At 40.2% G+C, this 20535-nt stretch overlaps 1 protein-coding gene and 1 long non-coding RNA gene across 18 annotated transcripts in view; both read left to right on the top strand.

Annotated features, from left to right (window-relative positions):
* The window catches only part of LOC141574236 (uncharacterized), a 31262-nt gene extending 17608 nt beyond the window's left edge, over positions 1-13654 (top strand). The window contains exon 2 of the long non-coding RNA XR_012501142.1: positions 13400-13654. This is a non-coding gene — a long non-coding RNA (uncharacterized LOC141574236). The remainder of the gene's footprint in view (positions 1-13399) is intronic.
* LIMCH1 (LIM and calponin homology domains 1) overlaps positions 1-20535 on the top strand; it is a 307407-nt gene that overhangs the window by 179934 nt on the left and 106938 nt on the right. The window lies entirely within an intron of this gene.

Below are 20535 nucleotides of genomic sequence, written 5' to 3'. Positions count from 1 at the left end.
GCTTTCACATCCTGAGTTCCCTCAATGGGCACCATTGGCAGTGGCCGCAGAGGCGGGGCTGCCTGCTTGTCTGCATCCTGAGTTCCCTCTGCTCATCATCAGGGGAGTGATGGAGCTGATGACTTGATGGCCGCAGCATCCTTTGTTTACTGATATGACTGGCAATATTTTTCGTTCACATCCCCTAAAAAATCGATGTTCAACAGATAGGTTCAAAGGTTGCAGATTCTTACTTAACCTGACTATGGTGCCCACGTGTGATGTTTTGAGTTCCTTAAGGATGCCTCACAGCCGTTAAGTTTATTTAAAGCTTTAAGAATAGCTGCTGCATACACATGGACCAAATAAAAGCATCCCATAAGCAGTATGTGCATAAAGGACACATTTCACTCGTCTCGGAAGAGTCATAAAAAGTGAATATCCAACATTTGAAAAATAAAAGGGCTTCAAAATTCATCTCTCAGAGTTGTAAAAGCAGGAATGAGACAGCACTGTCCCGCCTTCCATCTTCTGGGAATTCCCTAGAAAAAGAGGGAATGGGGCTTAGGTGGGTGTCACATGAGCCACTGGCTGAGTAAATGGCAGTGATTTCTGGTTAGGCTCCTTCCCAATTCAGATTCTTGTATTGGTTCCATTCTCAGCCAAGATACAATCCATATTCTTTCCCAAAGTCTTTTCCCAGCCCCATTTCCTGCCCCCTCATTCCTACTGCCCCCACCATCCAGTACCCCTCTTTCTTCAGAGAAGCGGTCAAGCTGAAGTCATGTTGGAGATGCAGCTCACATCCTCTCTCTGAAGCCCCCCGATGGGTGCTTCCAGCTGGGTTCCCACACCCCTTTCACAGAGCTCGACAAGGGCGTCAACTACATTTTATTTAGGAAAGATGTGTTTGTATTTTTCCTCCTTGAGACAGTAAATTCTGTGGAATTTAGGGACCATTTTCTGTCAATCCTTTCAGTGCATGGCATAATTTTAGCTCATGGACGATTGAATTAATGTCATAAAGGCTGTAAAGAGGCGGCTTCCTATATATAATCTCAATGCAAGCATCACTTCTTTCTTTATTAAAATTATTGGCTTTTTGAATGTTAACACTCATTTCAGCAAACATGTCGTTGTCATCCAGAATCATGATAAATGCTGATTTACTAATTCAGAAATTTAGGTTTATCACATGCATTTTGATTTTTTGGTTGGTTGGTTGGTTTATTTTGTACTACCCCCCCCCCCCAAAAGCATCATTTTTGTAGCTGAAGAAAGGTAGATCTTTTGTCTAGTTTGGCAGGTTAGTCGTGCAGGGCAGGGAGAGGGTACAATAATATGTACTGGAAGGCAGGATTAAAAAAATTTTTTAATTTGTCTTAAATACAATCCTCTAAGAATAGCAAGTTTTTTAAGTAAAATACTCTTGCTGTCGTTGCCACTAAAACACTAAAACATAAGGAAAATAAATCACAAGTCCAGCTTCAAATCTTACAGAAGCACCTTCACCTTCCTTCCTCTCTGTCTCAGGTGTTCCTTGGAGCCTGTGTCCTGTCCTTCTTCCCCTAATCCTGTCTTGATGTCACTGCTTTCAGAATCTTCCTGGACCAGGCCCACCACTTAAGCCCATCTCGCTCACATTTTCTGTCCCTCACCTCGCCACCAGCTCCTTCCTTTCAGTCTACACACCTACGCAGTGCCTTCTTACTGCTAACTCCCCGTTTTCCTGAATCCAGCTACGTCCTTCTCCATCCTCCTCTTCAGGGACAAACCTGTTGCAAAAATGTTCTACATTTACATCATCCGTTTCCACAGCCTCTCCTCACATCTTAACCCTTTACTTATTTCCATCTCTAACCTGGGTTAAACCTACTCTCTGAGTCACCGAGGTCATCAGTTACCTTCCACATGATCGATACTATTGATCCACCCCTGCCTGAAACTACCTTTCCTCTTGACGGCTTGATGCTGCAGCTCCTCGTTCTCCCTTACGGTCTTTACACGGCCCTGACCCCGCCCAGTGCAGGCCCTTCCTCAGGTCTGTCCTTGGTCCTTTCCACCTCTCTCTACCTCATTTCCCTCGACAATCCTGCTTCCTCCCTTCATTTGAGCCATTGTCTGTCTACTTGCCGAGGTCCCAGGTCCATATGCCAGGAACTCCGCGGGACAGGCAGTCCCAACCTCTCCCCAGGGCTTTGTCTACTTCTTTCTTGTGTTCCGGACAATTCCTCAATTTCATCCTGTCAAAAACATAACTGATCTCTACCTCAGCATGCCTTATTTCCCTTAATAACCGATTTCCCTTAATGGCCACACGTCTTTGCATCCATCGTGCTTGAAGGCGTTTCTAACACCCACACTTACCTCCAGGCATTCCAGGGTCCTGTAAATTCCACCCAAATCCTCTCTCTCACATCCATCATCTCTTCCTTCCTGTTCCTTCTGGCCTTCGTCAGAACTCCTGTCACACAGTGGGGATCATGTTACTCTCTTGCTCCTTCAGAACAACATCGAAAGACTTCAAATTCCTTAAATTCCTTTACAAGGCTTTCAAGACCGCTCGGGTTTGACTATAATTTATCTTGTATAATTATAAGGTCACAAGGGAAGGCAACACCCTGTTAATGATAAAAGTCCAGGCTTCTGAGGCATATGGACATGAACAAAAACATCCGTCCTCCCCTCCTTCAAATCTAGTTGCCCCTCCCTAAGCTTCATCCTCATTCCTTCCCTCTCTGTTGTCTTTCCTGGGTTTGGGTACAAAGCCAGTATGACTCTTCTCCACGCCAGGATATTCCAGATCCGTGAGAAGACCCAAGAGGTCGGATCTGTAGAAGTTTCCAGGCTCTTCCTGACCCTGTATTGCTTAACCCAGCCAACCAAAAGGCAAAAGGAAAAGAAACAATACTGTCTGAATGCGTATTTAACCCCTTTGTAAATTATTCTCCCTTCCTGCCTCTCTGGCGCAGAAATGCCATACTGAAATCTGGTCTTGCTTCCTTAGCTGTATTTTCTCTTTTCAGCACTGCATGGCTTTCTCTGTAGGCGTTAGAAAGTCTGGATTCCAATTAACTTTGCCGCTGATTGCTCGGTAAATCTTGGTGAGTCAGGGCTGGTTCGTAAATGATGATGAAAATTGGAAAGTTCTTTGAGCATGGCGATGCGTGAGCAGAATACAGATCAACTAATTAGGAAGGAGAGTCACTGCACTTGTAGGTGTGGTTTTGAGAAGACGCCTGTAAATAAATATGGGGCTTTCAAGACTGGTTTATGGTTTTTCCAGGGGGAGTTTGTGTGCTTTATCCTGTATTGCCAAACCAGCCTGCAACATCTTCTAAATCTCTCTTAATCTTAAATTCCTATTCTTGGGTATTCAAATATGGAACAAGCATCATGAGAAAAACCCAAAGAAATGGGTATTCTTCAAAAATGCCACTGACATTGATTAACTAAGCTCCTACCAGGAATTTGATCAACAAGAGACAGAAGGCATAGCAGGAGGGGAAAAGTACCCAGCAATTCTCCTAATTACACAGTGAAGAAACAGAAGGATGTCACAAGAGCATGCACTTCAACAAACATTTGCTTGAAATGGTGTTTAAGAATCCTCAGAAATCTCCCCAGAGGCCTCTGAAAAGCCTTCTGTCTAGAGAAAATTCTGATTATAAAACATTTTCTGCACATCTCACCCTCCTTTACAGGCAGTGCTGTGATTGCTATGGGCTTAGGGTTTCACTTTGCTTTTGCTTCTGTTGGGAGCCTCTGAGCAGCGCTGGAGAGCATTCAGAGCGACCTTGCCCTTTGCAGGTGCTGCGGCACCAGGCGGGGCCCATGCGAGCCGGAGTCCAGCCTCACTTCTTTTGAAAAGGAGGCCCATGGACCTCCCCTCCACTTGGCATACTGACTAATAAACCACTTCCTCACTTTTTTGTTGGAACTTTCCGTCAACTCTTTGCTTCCCTTTGAAAACATTCTTATCTCCCCGTGGGTTGAGGGTTCAGCGTGTGTGGGGAGTTTTCTCCTTCTCAACGTGAGGAGGGCCATCAGCCTTTTGGAGTTGTTATTTAGCTATCCTTTGTCTCCGGTGCCATTCAGAGAATGTCAGTTAGCAAAGTTTCTATTCAGAAGTGAAAAGGAAAGAGGCAATGTCAATAAATATGGTAGTAGGATAACAGTTTTGGTGAAATGCTTAACTAAAAGGAAAGTTGTTTTTTTTTTTTTCCACCAGTCATGAACATTAGCTTGGGTTCAGTCATCCTGTCCTGAAATAAATTAGTTTAGCTGTTAAATAAATCGTGTAATTGGATAGCCACATCTCTAGCACATTTTAAGGTGATTAGCCCTAGTATCTAGACCAGGGATATGTCACTGTGGCCATTATTTATTGGTGTGGAAGCAATTTTTAAAAAGTTCAGACTAGAGTCTGAAAGTAAGTGTTGATCTCTTCTGTGGGGCTAAGGGTTTAACAGAATTACCTTCTTATTAGATAGATGTTTGAATATCTGTACCAAGGAGGAAATACTGCTCTCTCTGGGCCGCTGTGTTGGGGGTGCTGGTTCCTGCTTTCCCTTTTACCAGAACTGATAGACTTTTTTTTACAGAAAAAGTGTTCAAATGACATGGTGATGATATAACACTGGCAGAGTATTCTGAAAGGGTTTACTCCCCCAGTTTTAGCATTCTTTACTAGAATAAATTTAGCCACACCAAATTCTATTGAGAAATGGATATTTTTTTCCTCTCCAACTGGAACCCTGGAAAGAACTGTCTTGTAAAGTTCAAACACTGTGTTTAAGTTGGGCAGGTTCATCTTTACCTTCAGAAGTTGAAGGCTTATGGCTTGAACTGTGGACTGTAGAGACCTTGGATCAAATCTCAGTGCTGTCACCTGTCATAGTGTGCAACTCGCTGAACGCTCTGTGTCTTTGATCCTCAAAACTGAGTGACAATACATGCGGGGGTTATTGAATGAATAAAAGATGATATCCATGAAGTGGCCAGCACTGTGTGGGCATGCAGTGAGCACTTGATGGCCTGGTGTCCACACTCTATGTACGTTATTCTTTAGAGACATACCTGGCGCATAGATAATCAGAGCCCCACAAACAGCTTGTAAAGTGAAGGGAGTATCTTCCAAATTCAAGCATCCAGCCCAGATATTTTCAAGTGGATTTTAATATTTTTCCCATATAAAGGGACAGAATTAAATTACCCTTAGTGATAGATACCAAGAAACCGAGCGAATTTCTTTTCTCCATCGTCCTGAGTCAATATGGTTAACTGAGACATTCTGGGGAAGGAGATTCTGGGAGATCCAATAAGCCAATGGCTTGAAAAGCAGCTGTACTTTAAAGAATAGTGTCTCCCTCTCTCATCCTGCAGGAATGCACCAGCATTGCTTGTGAATGCTTTGCACACCTCCAAGTCAGGTTTAATCTGTAACAGTCTTCCTCAGACTGTTCAGGTATCATCAGGTTTTATTACTTAAGTCCTGAGATACCTGTGTGAGAGATGAAAACAGAAGACTTACTTTTTGCCTACTTCGTCATTCTCCTAACAACAACCAGAAACTTTTCCATCAAAGTCTTGCTGCCAGATCCCTCAAGGTCAGGAGTGCTGGACTCCTTAGCAACTCCCATCACTCCATCCTGGAGCAGGAGGACGTTTGGCACTGTGTTCATACTCTGCTTTACAAGTGAGGAAATGGTGGAGCAGGAAACGGTGGACTTACTCCAGGTCCTTCAAGTAGCAAATAATAAAACAAGAGCTAACATTATACCGAGTGATCATTCACAGGCCAAAAGCTCTCCTTAACTCCTTTATTTATTATACTTACTTCTCATAACAAGCCTATTCTCTCTAATAATATTATAGATAAATTATTATACCCATTTTACAGATGAGAGAAGGAGCACAGAGAGGTGAGGTAACTCATCCAGGATGGTAGATGTCAGATTAGAACTCAGGCAGCTGACACCAGGGGCTTCTCTCACTCTTGGTTCTGCTGCAGAACTGGGGATAGAACTCAGATCGAGGTTGTTTCCAACTTTCCTTAGCGAGGACTCCTAGTTCCTACCTGAGCCTTATTGCTCAAGGGTCATTCTAATGAAAAGTAAAGGTCTGCTTTTTTGCAGTTTGGGAAATATTTATCGAGTACATAATATGGTTAAAGGTCTGTGCTAGGTCCTGTGGGGGAGTACCGAGGGATGATTCCTGCTCTGTCTGCAAAGAAATTAATTCTAGTCCTGCAACTTCACTGTGACTCGAATAGAATTAGCATGACTGATGTCAGTTTTCACTATAAACCATTCTTTAGGAAACCTGAATTACTTGGACAAGGGTAAATTGTTTCTATTAAAAACAAATTAAAGAGTAATATATGAATGAAGACTGTTCCCCAGTTGGAGCCTGGGTAAGCGGTGAGAGTGGCTTGACTGTGCCTCAGGGTTGTGTGCGTTTGCAATGACTTTGTTTTCAAGTTGTCACCGTTCTGTTCTAACTGAGGACCAGCCATTTAAGCTAAGACTTCCTTGGTTTATGCCTCATGATTTGATTGCTCTCCACCATGGTTGACATCTTAGGAAAGAAGGTTGGAAATAACTTAACTCCCAGGAGGGATTTAGCTACTTCTGTAATTTTGTCCTTCAAGCTGGTATTTGTCTTGTGTCTGTTTTCATTATTTTAAATAGTCTTATGGTTTTCAGAATCTCCCTATTCTCATAGTAAAAAAATACCATTTAGCTTTTATATCTTTCACAAAAAAAGAATTCTGTGATGTTTTACAAGGTCCATGTATCTGTTACCACTAGTATGCTTGGAATAGTAAACAGATCTCCAAATCCCAGATAAGCAACGTTGAGAAAGGGAGAAACAGGCGTTTTGGCTCTCATTCCTGGGACTGGAGTCGTGACGTGTGCAGTGGGAGCTTAGGAATCAGAGTGTCTTTCCAGCACTGCCTGTGCTGTCTGACTCTGGACCAGAGTAGGTGTCACGTTCCCACTTGTCTTCCCACACTCTCACGACATCCAAGATGATGGTGACAACAACTACAAACGACTAACATTTGGGGAGATGCACTATGTACTAGGCACAACACTATGTTCTTGGGAATTTGTTATTTAATCCTCACAAGGGTATATGTACATACTCTTATCCTTCTTTCACAGTTAAGGAAACTCATCCAAGGTTACAAAATTAGTAAGACAGAGCTAAGGTTCAAACAACGTCTGTCTCATTCCATCCCTGAATTCTTAACCACTAAAGTAGGGGTCCCTGGGGGAGAGGACATGAAGGGTCATGTCACATGGATGGAAGCAATTGCGAGGCTTTGAATGTGGGGAAGAGAAGACTGAGAAGAGACATGAGGAAGTATCAAAATATTGAAAGACAGTCAAATGGAAGACAGCCTGAGCATGATGTAGGCAGTTTCACGGAGGTAGAATTAGAACTGATGAGGAGAAATGGTTGGGAATACCATGTTGGCACAACATAAGAGTTTTCTATCACATTCGGAGTTACCCAGAGATGAAGTGAAGTGCATCAGAAATCCGTCACTTCCTCATCACAGAAGCCTTTCAAGCCCAGGCTGGACAGCTCCCCGTTGAGGACTGAACCATTGTCAGTCCTACAACTCTTTAATTCCAACCAGCAGTGCTCTTAAAAGTGCCCCCAAAGTACCCATCAGGAGAGTTGCAGAACCTACCTATTCAGACTTCTCTGTTCTTAAATCTGTTCTTCCTTTTATGAGGTCAGGGAACTACCAAGGGCTCTGCTAAATGGTACATCATGACACAATATGAGACTGACAGGTATGCCCAGGGAGGCAAAAAACTGAACCTGGAGGGTAGGAGTGGGACTTGCTGTGTGTGCATGCTGAAGTTGCTAAACCTCTCTGTGCTTTGGTTTCCTCATATATTATGCTGTAAATAGGATAATATTATAATGGAGGTGTTTTCAGGATTAATGAGTTAACACATTTAAAGCCCTCAGAACAGTACCTGGCATGTTTTGGGTCATCAGTGTTAATGTTCATTTTATAAACATGATTTACTTTTGACTTTGCTCTCAGATGAATGTGTGAAGCATTCATTCAATAATAACCATGACAAGATCAACAGTAGCAGCAGTAATAGTTATGTTACTGTTACAAGCCAGAATTAAATTCCAGAGCCGACACTTTTAACTGCCTACTCGGTGTTGGGTACTAGCTTAAGTGCTGTACTAAATTATCTCATTTACTCCTCAGGAAAACCTGGTAGGTACATTTTATTGCATTTTTCAGGTGAGGAACCTGGGACTTAGAGAGCTTATGTAGCTTGCCAAGTACATCAGTAAGTGGGAAAGGCATGATTAGAAACCAAGTCTTTCTATGTTTATCTTTGGACATATTTCTACCCCTGACTTAGTAATGGCATGTTGAAAAAAACTCTGTAATTAAGTGACATCAAAAATGATTACAAGTTGATTTCGCTTCACAGGTAATGTCTTTAAGATTTGTGCTCTGACATTCACTTCACATAGGCAGTAAAATGGCATTTGAGAATAAACAGTCAGTAGGATTCAGTATTTACAACTACAAGTGACAGTGAAGTTACAGACTCACCACAAAGAAAGCATTCCTATTACTTTGCAATAAATCTTGGGCTCTGAAAATAATTTTTTAAAAAAAGATTATCGAGACCCAGCCTTGGCCTGCTAATGCTACACACTATTTGAAACACCAGAACTGCAGGACAAGAAGAATTTCACAGTCCCTTGGAATGGGGTGTCACGGAATTCGACCCATACGGACACTGAGTTTGTGTATTCAAAACTGTGGTGACATAATGTTCTACTTATTTTTGGATCTAAATTTCTTCAAACACCAATGCAAGAAAAATACCCTAAAATGGATTATTTCTTCTGGCTTTCCTTCAGAAAGACTGAGTAAGAAAAATATGTTGCTAAAATGGGCCAAAATGTTGATGAAATGTCTATGGATATTGTAGGATATGATCAAATGTAAACTGTCTTCTTTGTCATAAATTAGAGGCAGGCTACAAGCCTAGGTGTTGGCGTTTCCTGTGAAGAGTAAGAAGCTGGTGAAAGAGGATGTTTGACTTTGAAACTGATTGCAAGGACAAACATTTTAAATATTTTCCCAAATTCTAGCTCCATGAGACATGTCATTTACATCCCTGTTCAGGTTACCCTGCCTGTCTTTGCTCACTAGAAATCTCACTAAATTTTTCTTTTCTTTTCTCCATTTATGTTTGTATTTCCAAGCTTTCATCCTGTTGACCTTCCAGATAAGGGTGTAATGAAAATCCAAACTGACTATTAGAGAAACGTGCTAAGTAGCTTTAAAAAAAAAACCAATTTTGTGCTTCTTAACATTATACCAAAAAAGGACTTATCCACCGAGGGAAAGAGAAAAGAATTGACCATGTAAATGCCTGGACTCAAACCAGCATAGATACTATCCAATAACTGGTTTTGTTTCTCATGGTTAATCATGTCATATCACCTCTTAATCTGTTTGAGAGACGCAGGAGTGAGACAGATAAAGATGCTCACTTTCTATGGCTAAGAGCTGGGTTGAAGACTGTAACTTGGGGCTGGCAAGTGTACTTACTACTGTTTCAGCCCTGACTACGCTAGACTTACCCAGGCTGCCCCAGGGAGAACTCACAGTGCAGACCTCCTCTGCAGTAGCTGTGCCTGGAAAACATATAGTGCGGAGCAGGAGAGAAAGCACGCTTCTTGCCAGCAGCCGCAGGAAGAGGCTTGGCTGAAAATGCTCTCTCTCCTCCCAGACTTGGCACTCAGATAACTCAGGAGTAGGGTGGCAGTAAATGCCCAGGAGTGTTACTCTAATGAACACGAAGCAAAAGAATAGAAGGTCTGCCCTCAATGATAAACTATAAAATAAGATGCAGCTGGAATGTAGGACGCTGTTTTTCAACCCTGACTGAACATATTAAAAATACATCGTGCTTACCGAGTAGTGTGATTCATAGATCCTACATCCCCAGATTCCTAGAGATGGGTTGTCAAGGTAATAAAGAAACTGGTGGCAGTTTCAGAGATAATGCTACATAAGGACTCCAAAAATGGCACTAAAAGGCATTCCTAATCCTGCCTGTGCATCAGATCCACCAAAGGAAGAACCTGTTGATTAGAGCAAAGCCTTGTTCCTCCTCCTCCTCAGAAAAGGGATTATCCATAAAAGCCCCCACACTCTTGAATCTATCTAGCATTTCTCTCACTGCTGTGACCGAATTTCTCTTCAAGGAGGAAAAGAGAAGACTAGAAGTCAGCCCCCATTGCATGTGGTCGAGAGCACAGAATTAGCCCTGTTTGCAAAATGGTGGTGTGGCGTCAGGTCCCGGGGCAGGATAGCAGGTATCCGTGTCCCAGCGACTCAGTAACGCACAGCCCTACCCTTGGCAGTATGCTCCGGCCCCCCCAGGAAACATTAGTTTCAGCTCCATCACTTTGAACGCTGAAAAATGGTAAGCCTGCTGGCCCTCACAATTCTGTAGCCATTCCATGCTTTAAACAGTAGCCCCAAAGTGAAGCTCTTACCAGAGACATTCTGGTTATAACTGTAACAAAACTTTGTCTCCCAAGAGGTCTGAGTAAGTGATCTCAAAACATGTGGCCCCACCTCTGCTTAATTGCTGCAGAGAGTCTGTGGTTTCTGTGGGAGCTGCTATATCTGAAGTTTAAGCCTTGCTTTTCTTCTGTTCAGCCCTCTGTTTCTTAGGTGATACGGTTTGCATTCGTGTTGCAGTCGAGCAGATAGAAACTCTTATTTCTGTTTGCATCTTACGTTTAAGCAGAGGCATTAATTTTGGAGACAGAATGAGTCATGACTTTGGACCTAAGCATCATGGAAAGGAGTTAATTGTGGCTCAGCATCATACATAAGTGTCCATTCTCTGGGCATCTTATGACGTAAAGATGTCCTGTAGATAGTTTTGGAGAGTTTAGAAGGATTGAAGAAGCAGAAATGTTTAGACAAAGGTTAAAACCAAAATGATGACTGGCATTGCCCAAGAATAGACTGAGAAGAGTAATCAGCCATGGGGTGTGACTAGGGAAACTGTCATTTTCAAAATGGTAGAGAAAGAGGAACTCAGGAAGAAGATTGAGAAAAGAGGGCAAAGGAATATTGGAAAGTGAATCAACAGAAGCATCATTGGAAAGAAGCATGTCTCAAGGAAGAAGAGGCAATGAACTGTGCCAGATGCAGGTAGAGAATTAGCCCATTGTAAGAACTGGAAAGTCCCTCTTGAATTAAAAAGTATGGGATGATTGTTGACCTTAAGAACATTTGTACCAGATGGTGAGAATTGAAGTCAATGGTGAAGAGGCTCCAACAGGAGGAGAGAAATAAAGACTGAGACCGGGGATGACTCTCATGGCATGAGAGCTGAGAAGGAAGGAGAGAGAATGGGTATTAACTTGAGGGAGACACACAGTCCTTGGAGGACTTTTCTGTAGGGTAGGAATGTTCTTTGTCTTGTTTCTAGGAGAAAGAGAAGATTGGTGAGAGAAAGAAGATGAAGAGATAGGAGAGAGGGTAAAATAGGTAGGATGATGTCTTGGAAGATAGGAAGGGATAACACTGACAAGGAAGGAGAGACTTATGTCCTCAGACCAGGGGAGAGGAAGTGATCATGGGTGTATAAATGAAGAATGGAGTGTGACAGTGTCATTCTTTTGCAGCAGGAGGCAAAGATAACTAAAAATAAGTGAGAAGAGTGTTGCATAGAAAGCACAGAGAGAAGTGGGAGGTTGGATCAGTTGCTGAGGGGAACGGAAAAGGACTGGACTCAGTGAGGACCCAGCTGAGTTTGGAAATCATGAGTTTATAATGGAGCCAACATGTTCTATTGAGTGATCAAGGGGTTAGAAGTTTGTTACGAGGTCCAAGAACTAGTGCATGAGTGCATAGTTGAGAATGAGAGAGAGCTTGATGGATGATGTGGTAGACCACGGGATACTATACTAGGTTTTCTAAGGTATCACTACAGGTAATGACAAGGTTCACAGTGGGTCTCTAAAGTGGAACCTGGCCTTACAAGAAGGTGAAGTGGATGACTCTTGTGTGGTTTGATGTCACAGATGCTGAAAAGCCAAATCACCTCAAAAATTCACCTCTACCCCAAATAGGTATTTATAGGAGCCTGACTATCTATAGGAATGCTTTATACCTGCCCTCATAGTAAACCTCATAGAACAAGACTGTTAATATTTTAATTTGTAATGATTTCTACCGAAGCATGAATGAAAGGTAAGGACAGTTCTCTGACATATTCATTGATTGGTTTGTTGATATGGGAAGGAGCAAGTGGAGAGAGTGAGTGTAAGCTCTGACAGTGAGAGAGAGGGAGAAATTTCAGCTGCTGAACTGAATTCAACTTTGTCAGACTTTTCCTTTTCCAAGCCCCGCTCCATCTGTAAGTGTAACATAACTAACAGTATCTTCATGGATGCAAGAATATAGCCTTGCAAATGTCCCACTCAAATTATTACAAACTGTATAGAAACACAGGCAGTTTTGGAATCACACAGAATCAAAAACTTGACAATTAGCAGTACATTGAATTTAAGCAGCTTACCATTGGAGTTGGTTTCATATTACATCTCAATGCCCCAGCTTGAACAACCTTCCACTGCTTTTATGGTCCTAGTTTTTTACCTAAGGAAAGAAATATGAGATACCTTAATTCCAGGAGCAAAATTAAGAATGGAGTTTGAGTGCTACAGAATTTGACAGAGAAGTAAAAAAAAGAGGGTCTGTGAAATAAGACATTCTGGCAAAAGAAAGCAAGTTTCTTAATAGCAGGTTTTAAATGAGCATGGTTAAGAAAAATAACATGGAACAGATTCTTTTATAAGCAAGGAAGAGAACACAGAAAGGAATAATGCAGGGTTAGAATGAAATGAACTAGAATTAGAGTTTGTGGCAGCATATAACCAGAGTATTGCCGCATGGATCTCGTGTTTTGATTTCAGTATCTTGACAGTTAGATAGAACTTTGGTTTAGAAGTGGGAGAGGACCTGGTTAGTGACTCCTTGGTTGGTTAAGGACTTTACAGTCATGAGGCATCAGGAGTGTGGAACTTGAAGGAAGAGGCAGATGAGCGTGTTCACGTAGTAGGATTCAAGCACTTCACAGGGGCTGTTAGCAGTCAGTGACATCATGGAAATTCTTAGTGGAGAGGTTCTTATTCCCTCAGACTAAGATAGGGTTGTCTGCAGTAATGGAACAATTTCTGCATCAAGGGTTATACAGATAAAGGAAATCTCTAAGTAACTTTAGCTGGTGTTGGACTTTCAAATCTTCTCCAAACAAATGTATGGCAGTCAGTCTCTCCTACAAAAAGATGGCTTTGAGTTTCACTATTGTGTTCCCTCTTTCTACAGTGGTGATACCAGTAAGCAGTGAATTGGTCAGACTGCAGAGGGCAAGAGAAAAATGGTCCACGTCGAATTGGCTTGACTGTAACTGGAGAAGCCCCACAGCTGAGAAAGTTAACAGTACCAACAATCAATTTACAGAGTCTTTTTAAAGAAGTACAATTTGTCATCTTTTTCTGGATTTAACTATATAATCACTATATGAACGTAAAAATCAAAAAAATGTATGGAAGGGAAAATAAAGTTGTGCGTAACAGTCCACTCAGAGCCTGTTAGCATCCTGGGTGCAGTCTTCTGGTTTTTGCTCTGTACGTGTATCACGTATACAGATGACGTGGCTGAGTTATTACTGTACATCAGCTTTCTACCTTCATTTTCCCTTGTCCTTGATCATGAGGATTTCTCCAGGTTGCTAAGAATGCTGAAAACACCATTTTGATGGCTATATATTTTTCCCCCATAGGGACGACATACATTAAATTATTTAGGTATACTTTTTTATTGGGCATTTGGGTTATTTCCAGTTTTAACTTATTATAAATAAAGTTGTGATGAGCAATCATGCACATAAATCCTTTTTTCCTGACTGTTTTTTAGAATAAAGTCCCACAGTAAAATTGCTAGATCAAAGAAAACCCACATTTTTAAGGTGCCTCTCACACTCTGCACATGTGATGAAATGTGGTAAGCACCTGAGGCAGGAGACTCAGTTATAAAGGCTAATGACTACTTTGTTATTAGCTATAAGAACCCTTTAAAGGTTTTTGAGTCCTAGACCTTTGCTGTAAGTTCCCATACATTAATATAATTAAGAAGACAAATCTCTCTTATATGCCATCCGTGAGGGAATTTGTGCCAAATTAAACAAACAGCCCTCTTTTTAGAAAGCAAACCCAGGAGGCAAGAATTACCAGGGGTTTCACTGAACTACTTTATTCCAGGCAGGTTTTAGGTTTAGTATCAAGTGGGATCTGGCAGGGGCCATGGAGTGAAAGTGTGTTTAGGGTGTGTGGGGGGACTTCCCTGGATTTCACTAGTCTCCATGAGGATTTATCGTCATATTGTAGGATCCAGACCCATCACTGGGAGGCTAGTTCAGGCCACAAGCCTATCTACTTATCCATAGCTACTGTCATTGTTTTAATTTGCTGAAATTAAGCTATCAAGACTTCAAGTGTGGCTTGAGTTTTCTGTTATGCTATATGTTTTGGGCTTTATGGAAAAACATCTGTGAGACTGTGCAAGGCAGGGTAATGGGCGTTGGAGATTAAGTTTGAATCCCAGCTCCATCATTTGTGGCTGTGTGACAGTGGGGAATCATTCTACCACTTGGGGCCTTACCTTTTATTTCCTCGTCTGTAAATTAGGAGCAACTGAGCCCACCTTGTAGAGCTGTAGTGAGAAGGAAAAGAATAATGTCTTTGAAATACTTAGCACAATCTTGTTTCTAAATTTTTTTTTATCTTACAAATGCACTCACACACATGCATACACACACATTATTTATTGCAGCCTATTTTGAAGTAGCAGAAGATTGGAAACAGCCTAAGTGTCCATCAAGAGAAAACTAATTATTCCGTGACCAGTAGCTGTTCTCACTGCTTTAAGTATGAAGAAACTGACAAGGTTAACATTTCAACATTTTTAATTCTTTAAGGCATCATAATTGAAAAAGTGCAGTTTTGCCTGTTAGCTCTGTATTATGTTATCAGATGTGGATTTAATGGGTAAATGTCCATCTCACCCTAAATTCAATCATTCAGGAAGTAATTATTATATGCCAGCATTATGCTGTGGTTTCACATCCTCATTAGAAGTTCAAAATTTTAAAATTGTATTCATTTTGGCGTGTAGTCTTTTGGAAATAATTTTCAGATCCAGTTTCATTATGTGGATATGAAATCCTCCCTAATACATTTGAGAACGCTCCGTACTTGGTCTTGTAACTTCTTGGCATACAAATTTATATGATAAATATAAAGCTCATATTGGGAATGTCTTGTGAGTAGCAGGAAGATGTTTAAGGTTAAGGCCTGAATATATGAAATTATTAAAACATATTTTGGCAAGTGTGGATTTCACTTCATAAGGGAAAGAATCTGTGGCTTTTCTTTCAGAGTGTGTATACATGAAGCAAGAATGAGTCTATCTTGAAGGAGGCGGGTATTTGCTTCTTGCAGTGTCGAGATGGCACAGTTGTAGCAGATACCCCCAGCCTGCTGGCCCTCCCATGAGATTTCCCAGCCACTTTTGGGTTTCAGGTCCAGCGGCTGTAGCAGATACTGTTGATACTACAAAAGCTGTACTAATACTAGCCTAAGTAATAGACCTGCCTTTCTGGAACTGTTTGTTGTCTGAAAGGAGAAAAAAAAAAAAAAAAAAAAAAAAAGACAGGCTTCTTTCAGCCATTTGTTGTCACTTAGTGACTTCAAGTGCAAACTAACTTGCCTAGTTAAACAACAAAGAAGAATGTGTAAGATACAAAATCAAAGGAGGGCAGGAGATGCATGGTGACTTTAATAAACATTGTATTTACAAGGTGCTTTTTTAGTTCACCCTCTGACTGCATAATCTCTTCATTTGTGATAGTTCTGGTGGGGTTTGTGTTTGATTTTGAAACTTCCATATAGTCTAGATATGCTCAACTTTAATTATTTCCAGTCTTGTGTTTCTATATGTTTTTATGATTAAGAATACTTTAAATTTGCTAAATCTACATTTTTCACATAACTTTTAACTTTAAAAGCAATTTATTGTTTTATCTTACTGTAAAAGCAATACTTGCTTATTTCAGAAAAAATGAAAATAACTACGATGTTTTTGGATGACAGTCTAGAATTATCTATCATATAAAAACAATGCAGATATCCTTTGACTAAGCAATTTCACTTCTAAGTATTATATCCTACAGACACATTCCCACTTGTGTGAAATGACACATATATAACGTTTTTAACTGCAGCATTTTTGCCTCACGAAATGATTAGAAATAACCTTAATTCCATCAAAAAGGGACTGGTTACTAAGTTGTGGTCTTTTATGGTTAAGATCACCTTACGTCCAGCTTTGTCTGAGATAGTCCTGGTTTATGTCTCTTGTTCCACTGTAATTAGTAATAGCATCCCTTTCAAAAGTATCTTCATTTGGGCAGTAAATTATACATTTATCCTAATTTTGACCTGCTCATGCCATGGAATACCACAGTCTTAAAAAAAAGGAATGATGACACTCTTTACCTATTGATTAATAATAATAATTTTAAAAAAGCAAGGTGTAGCTACTTTGGGTTTAAAAAAATGAAAGGTGTAGAATATATGTACATAGATTGGTATACACACAAAATGCTTCTGGAAAAATATATGAGAAACTGGAAATATTAGTTGCCTTGAGAGTAGGAATCTGGGTGACTGGAGGACAGAACTAGGAAGAAAACTTCACAATATACCCTTTTGTGTATTTTTTAATTATATGAATAAAGCTTCTTTTCAAAATACTCAGAAGAATTTTAGAAGGGAAGAAAAATTATATATTTACATAGAAAAATCACTTAAAATTATACATCCTAATGCTAACAATGCTTACTCTGAGTAATTCCATTGCAAGTCATCTTTTAAAAGAACTGTATAATTTAGACTTCTATATTCTTCAGACCATTGTAGTGCCTAACATAAATCTATACCAACAGGGGTGTATACCATAATAGTTTCCAGCATGAGTACATACCACAATTTTATTTCGGCAATCCCCTGTTGTTGAGCATTTTTGTTGTCTCTAGTTTTTCATTTTCAACAGTGTTCCAGTGAGTTTTCTTTTACAAAAATCTTTGTAAAAGAATCATGTTTAAGTCTTTAGAACATATTCCTGAAAGATAAATGGCTGAATCCGAGAAATGCAAAATCCGAAGGCTTTTGGCACTTATTTCTAAATCGCCTTTCTGAAAGATAGTATAGTACCGATCCCCAGTCTTGCTAGCAATATAAGACTGCCGACTTCATACCTTCTCCAACGCTCGGTCTTATCATTTGTGTTCATCTTGGCCAATCCGATGGTAAAATTGTTTTTATGCTGTTTAAACCTGCATTAAAAATTTTTTAGTAGGTTAAAACCTCCCCCAGATACTGGCCATTTGTATTTCTTATGAATAAAAGCTAACAGAAGAAAAACAAACTTTTAGTGGGACAAAAGCCTTAAAATTGTGCTCTGGGAGGGTGAGATTTTGTTTTCTGTTTTTTCTTTTTGCTTGTCCAACTACTCAGATTTAAAGCTGCTTTTAGAAATATCAAATCTAAAATGACTGTGTAAGTCTAAAGGCCAGCTGCTGCATTATACCAACCTGGTACCTTTCAGTGTCAGGGCTGTTCTCCACATCCTGTTGTCTGTCCTGTGAGAGTCTTGCTCAGTCCCAGAAATTGACAACATAATCATATCTCCACTTCTGATTCTTACACGGTGATACTGGTAAGACAGGAGATGTCTTAGAAGTTCATTGTAATTTGCTGAATGTTTTAAACTAACAACAGAACGTTGTACCCTTAAATATGGGGTGGAAGAATCATTTGTGTTAGGATGGTTTTACCTTAATCTGCTTTTCAAATGGCGCTGAGTCAAATGTCTCAACACAGTCGCACAGTCCATCTGGAGTGCAGACGGGCATCGTTAATCCAGCAGTTATCTGCATCGTGTATATGTGTCCAAACATCAAACAAATCAAACTCCTTTGATGTCCTTCTCAATCAGTGTTTAGTTTCAAAAATATTCTCTGCAGTGCTGAGCCTAACTGCAGAATTGCTTTAAGTCTTCTTTCTCCTCCCCTCCACTTCACACTCACACAGTGTTTTAAGGGAATTAAAACACTCAGCTGCTTCAAAAGACACTCAGGCTGAGATGGCTGCCTTTCTCTAGGATCTTCTCAGTGTGTGCAACATACAAGGGTGTATGTAATGTACAGGCAGCAGTGTGTCCATTTCTTTACACTGTGTGGTCCAAGGTGCCTGGCAAGACCCCACTTGGAGGCTTTTCTGTTGCCTAGCAGGGCTGCAGAGAGCTGCTTCTTAAGGGCAGTATTTGATAGCTAACTGGGATTTTTAGGAAGGCATTGTGTAGGAAGAGGGAGCACACCAGGCTTATTTAATTTTCTCACTGGTAACGTTGTGAAGCATATGAGTGTAATTTACATTTTATAGATCAGGTAACTGAGACCCAGACCTATGAAGGGAGGAGGCAGGAATTTTAAATTCCAAATCTCATGCTTTTTCTCATCATATCATACTAGGTGTCCTGTAGAACAATTGTTAAGTGAACAAATTTCATGTCAACTTTCTAAGATTATAGTCAAATACATAAAAATAGACAAGTAAATGTCCTTGAACCATTTAATGCCATCTCCTTTCCCCTGAGTCACATACTTGGCCACAAAGAAAGCCTTCAAAAGCTCAGAGAGGAGAGAGATTTATCAGAGAACACTCCCTGATTACAATGTAATGAGAATAGAAAAAATGCAAGGCAATTTTAAAAAACCTTATCCACTTGTAAATTATAAAACACACTCATTGATAACCCCGGGATCAAAAGGAAATCAAAGAAATTGTTTAAGTTACTGGGAAAGAATTAAAACAAAATATTTCTTTATCAGAACTTTCAAGCATAGTAAAAGCTGTACTCAGAGGAAACGTTTTATTCTTTAATAAAGAATAAAGAAAAAATAGCTCAACTTATTATTTGCAAAACAAAGAGGAACAAAACAAACCTAAAAAGTTAGTGAGAGGATTAATAGATAAAAGCTGAAATTAAAGGGATAGAATAATGGATAAATAAGTCCAAAAGCTGGTTCTTTGGAAGGACCAATAAGATAGATAAACCCCTTGAAAGCCAAATTAAGGGAAAAGCATGCTAGCAAAAGAATACTAAACAAATAAAATAATAGGAAATGACAAAACAGTACAAACAAGAAAAATTAAAATCATGTAGAGACTTGTATAAACAACGCTTTTGTAAGAGGTGTGAAAAACCAATGGAAAAGGATGATTTCTTAGCAAAATACAAATGATCAAATTGACCCCAAGAGCAGTGGAAACCCTGCAGTTACTGGATTACTGTGAAGGCACTAGAAAGGTAATTAAAGAGTTACGTTTCACAAAGACTCTAGAACCAGATGGTTATGGAGCTGACCTTTAAGAACAGAAAAGACAGTATTATTTAAACTATTCCAAGTGAATTAAGAAAAACTTACTGAAGACATGTGGAGTACTAGTCAGTCACAGAGCTAATCCTAAAATAGTGAGTTAAACACATGGGTATGAATTCATGCATGAGAACTCATGGCAGGGTGGGGAAGCAAGTTGTAGACTCTTAACATGTGTGCATGCTACCACCATCCTGGTTCAGGCAGTGCCGAGGGAGCATGGCCCAGAGTCACACAGAAGACTTAATGGATGGTGGTATTTAAGCTATCTTTAGAATAGATGTCTTCAGAAACCAGAGTGAACTAGATTAATTCACATCTCGTGAACTAGAATTTAACTAGTCTAAACATTATTTATAACCTATTGACATTTTTGGTTTGTGAATCATCTCAAGACTAATGAGGTTTATGTCTTTATATGCTGTGTACATAAATTTATATATCAGGAGGCCTTGGGGTAAGTGGTGAAGGGCAGGGGATCTGAGATCAGACGGCCTGGATTTGATTAGCTGTGTGCCCTTGAGGAAGTTACATTACCTCTCTGTACTTCACTTTCTCATCTGGAAAATAAGAATAATAAGAATACGACCTCATAGGTTGTTTGGAGGACTAAGCTTTTAATACATATAAGTTGCTTAGAATAGAGTCTGGCACCAAATAAGCACTCAGCAAGCCAAGGCTAAGGATGAGAATGAGAATAAAGATGATATTTATAATTAATTTATGATTACCACCATCATCTATATTGTCATTTTTGAGAGATGCAAGGATCTCTCTATGGGCTTTTGAGTCAGACTGCCATGCCTCTTAGCTTTGTCGTGCACACACTGTGTAACCTTGGGAAGCTACTCAACTTTTCTTGCGGTAAAATATCCATAACACAGAATTTACTGTCTTAACCATTTTTAAGTGTAGCATTGAGTACATTCACATTGTTGTGCAACCATCACTACCATTCATG

Source organism: Camelus bactrianus, chromosome 2 (genome assembly GCF_048773025.1).
Source record: "Camelus bactrianus isolate YW-2024 breed Bactrian camel chromosome 2, ASM4877302v1, whole genome shotgun sequence".
Taxonomy (NCBI): Eukaryota; Metazoa; Chordata; class Mammalia; order Artiodactyla; family Camelidae; genus Camelus; species Camelus bactrianus.
The sequence above is the reverse complement of the archived record's forward strand: the minus strand, read 5'-3'. Positions and strand labels throughout refer to the sequence as shown.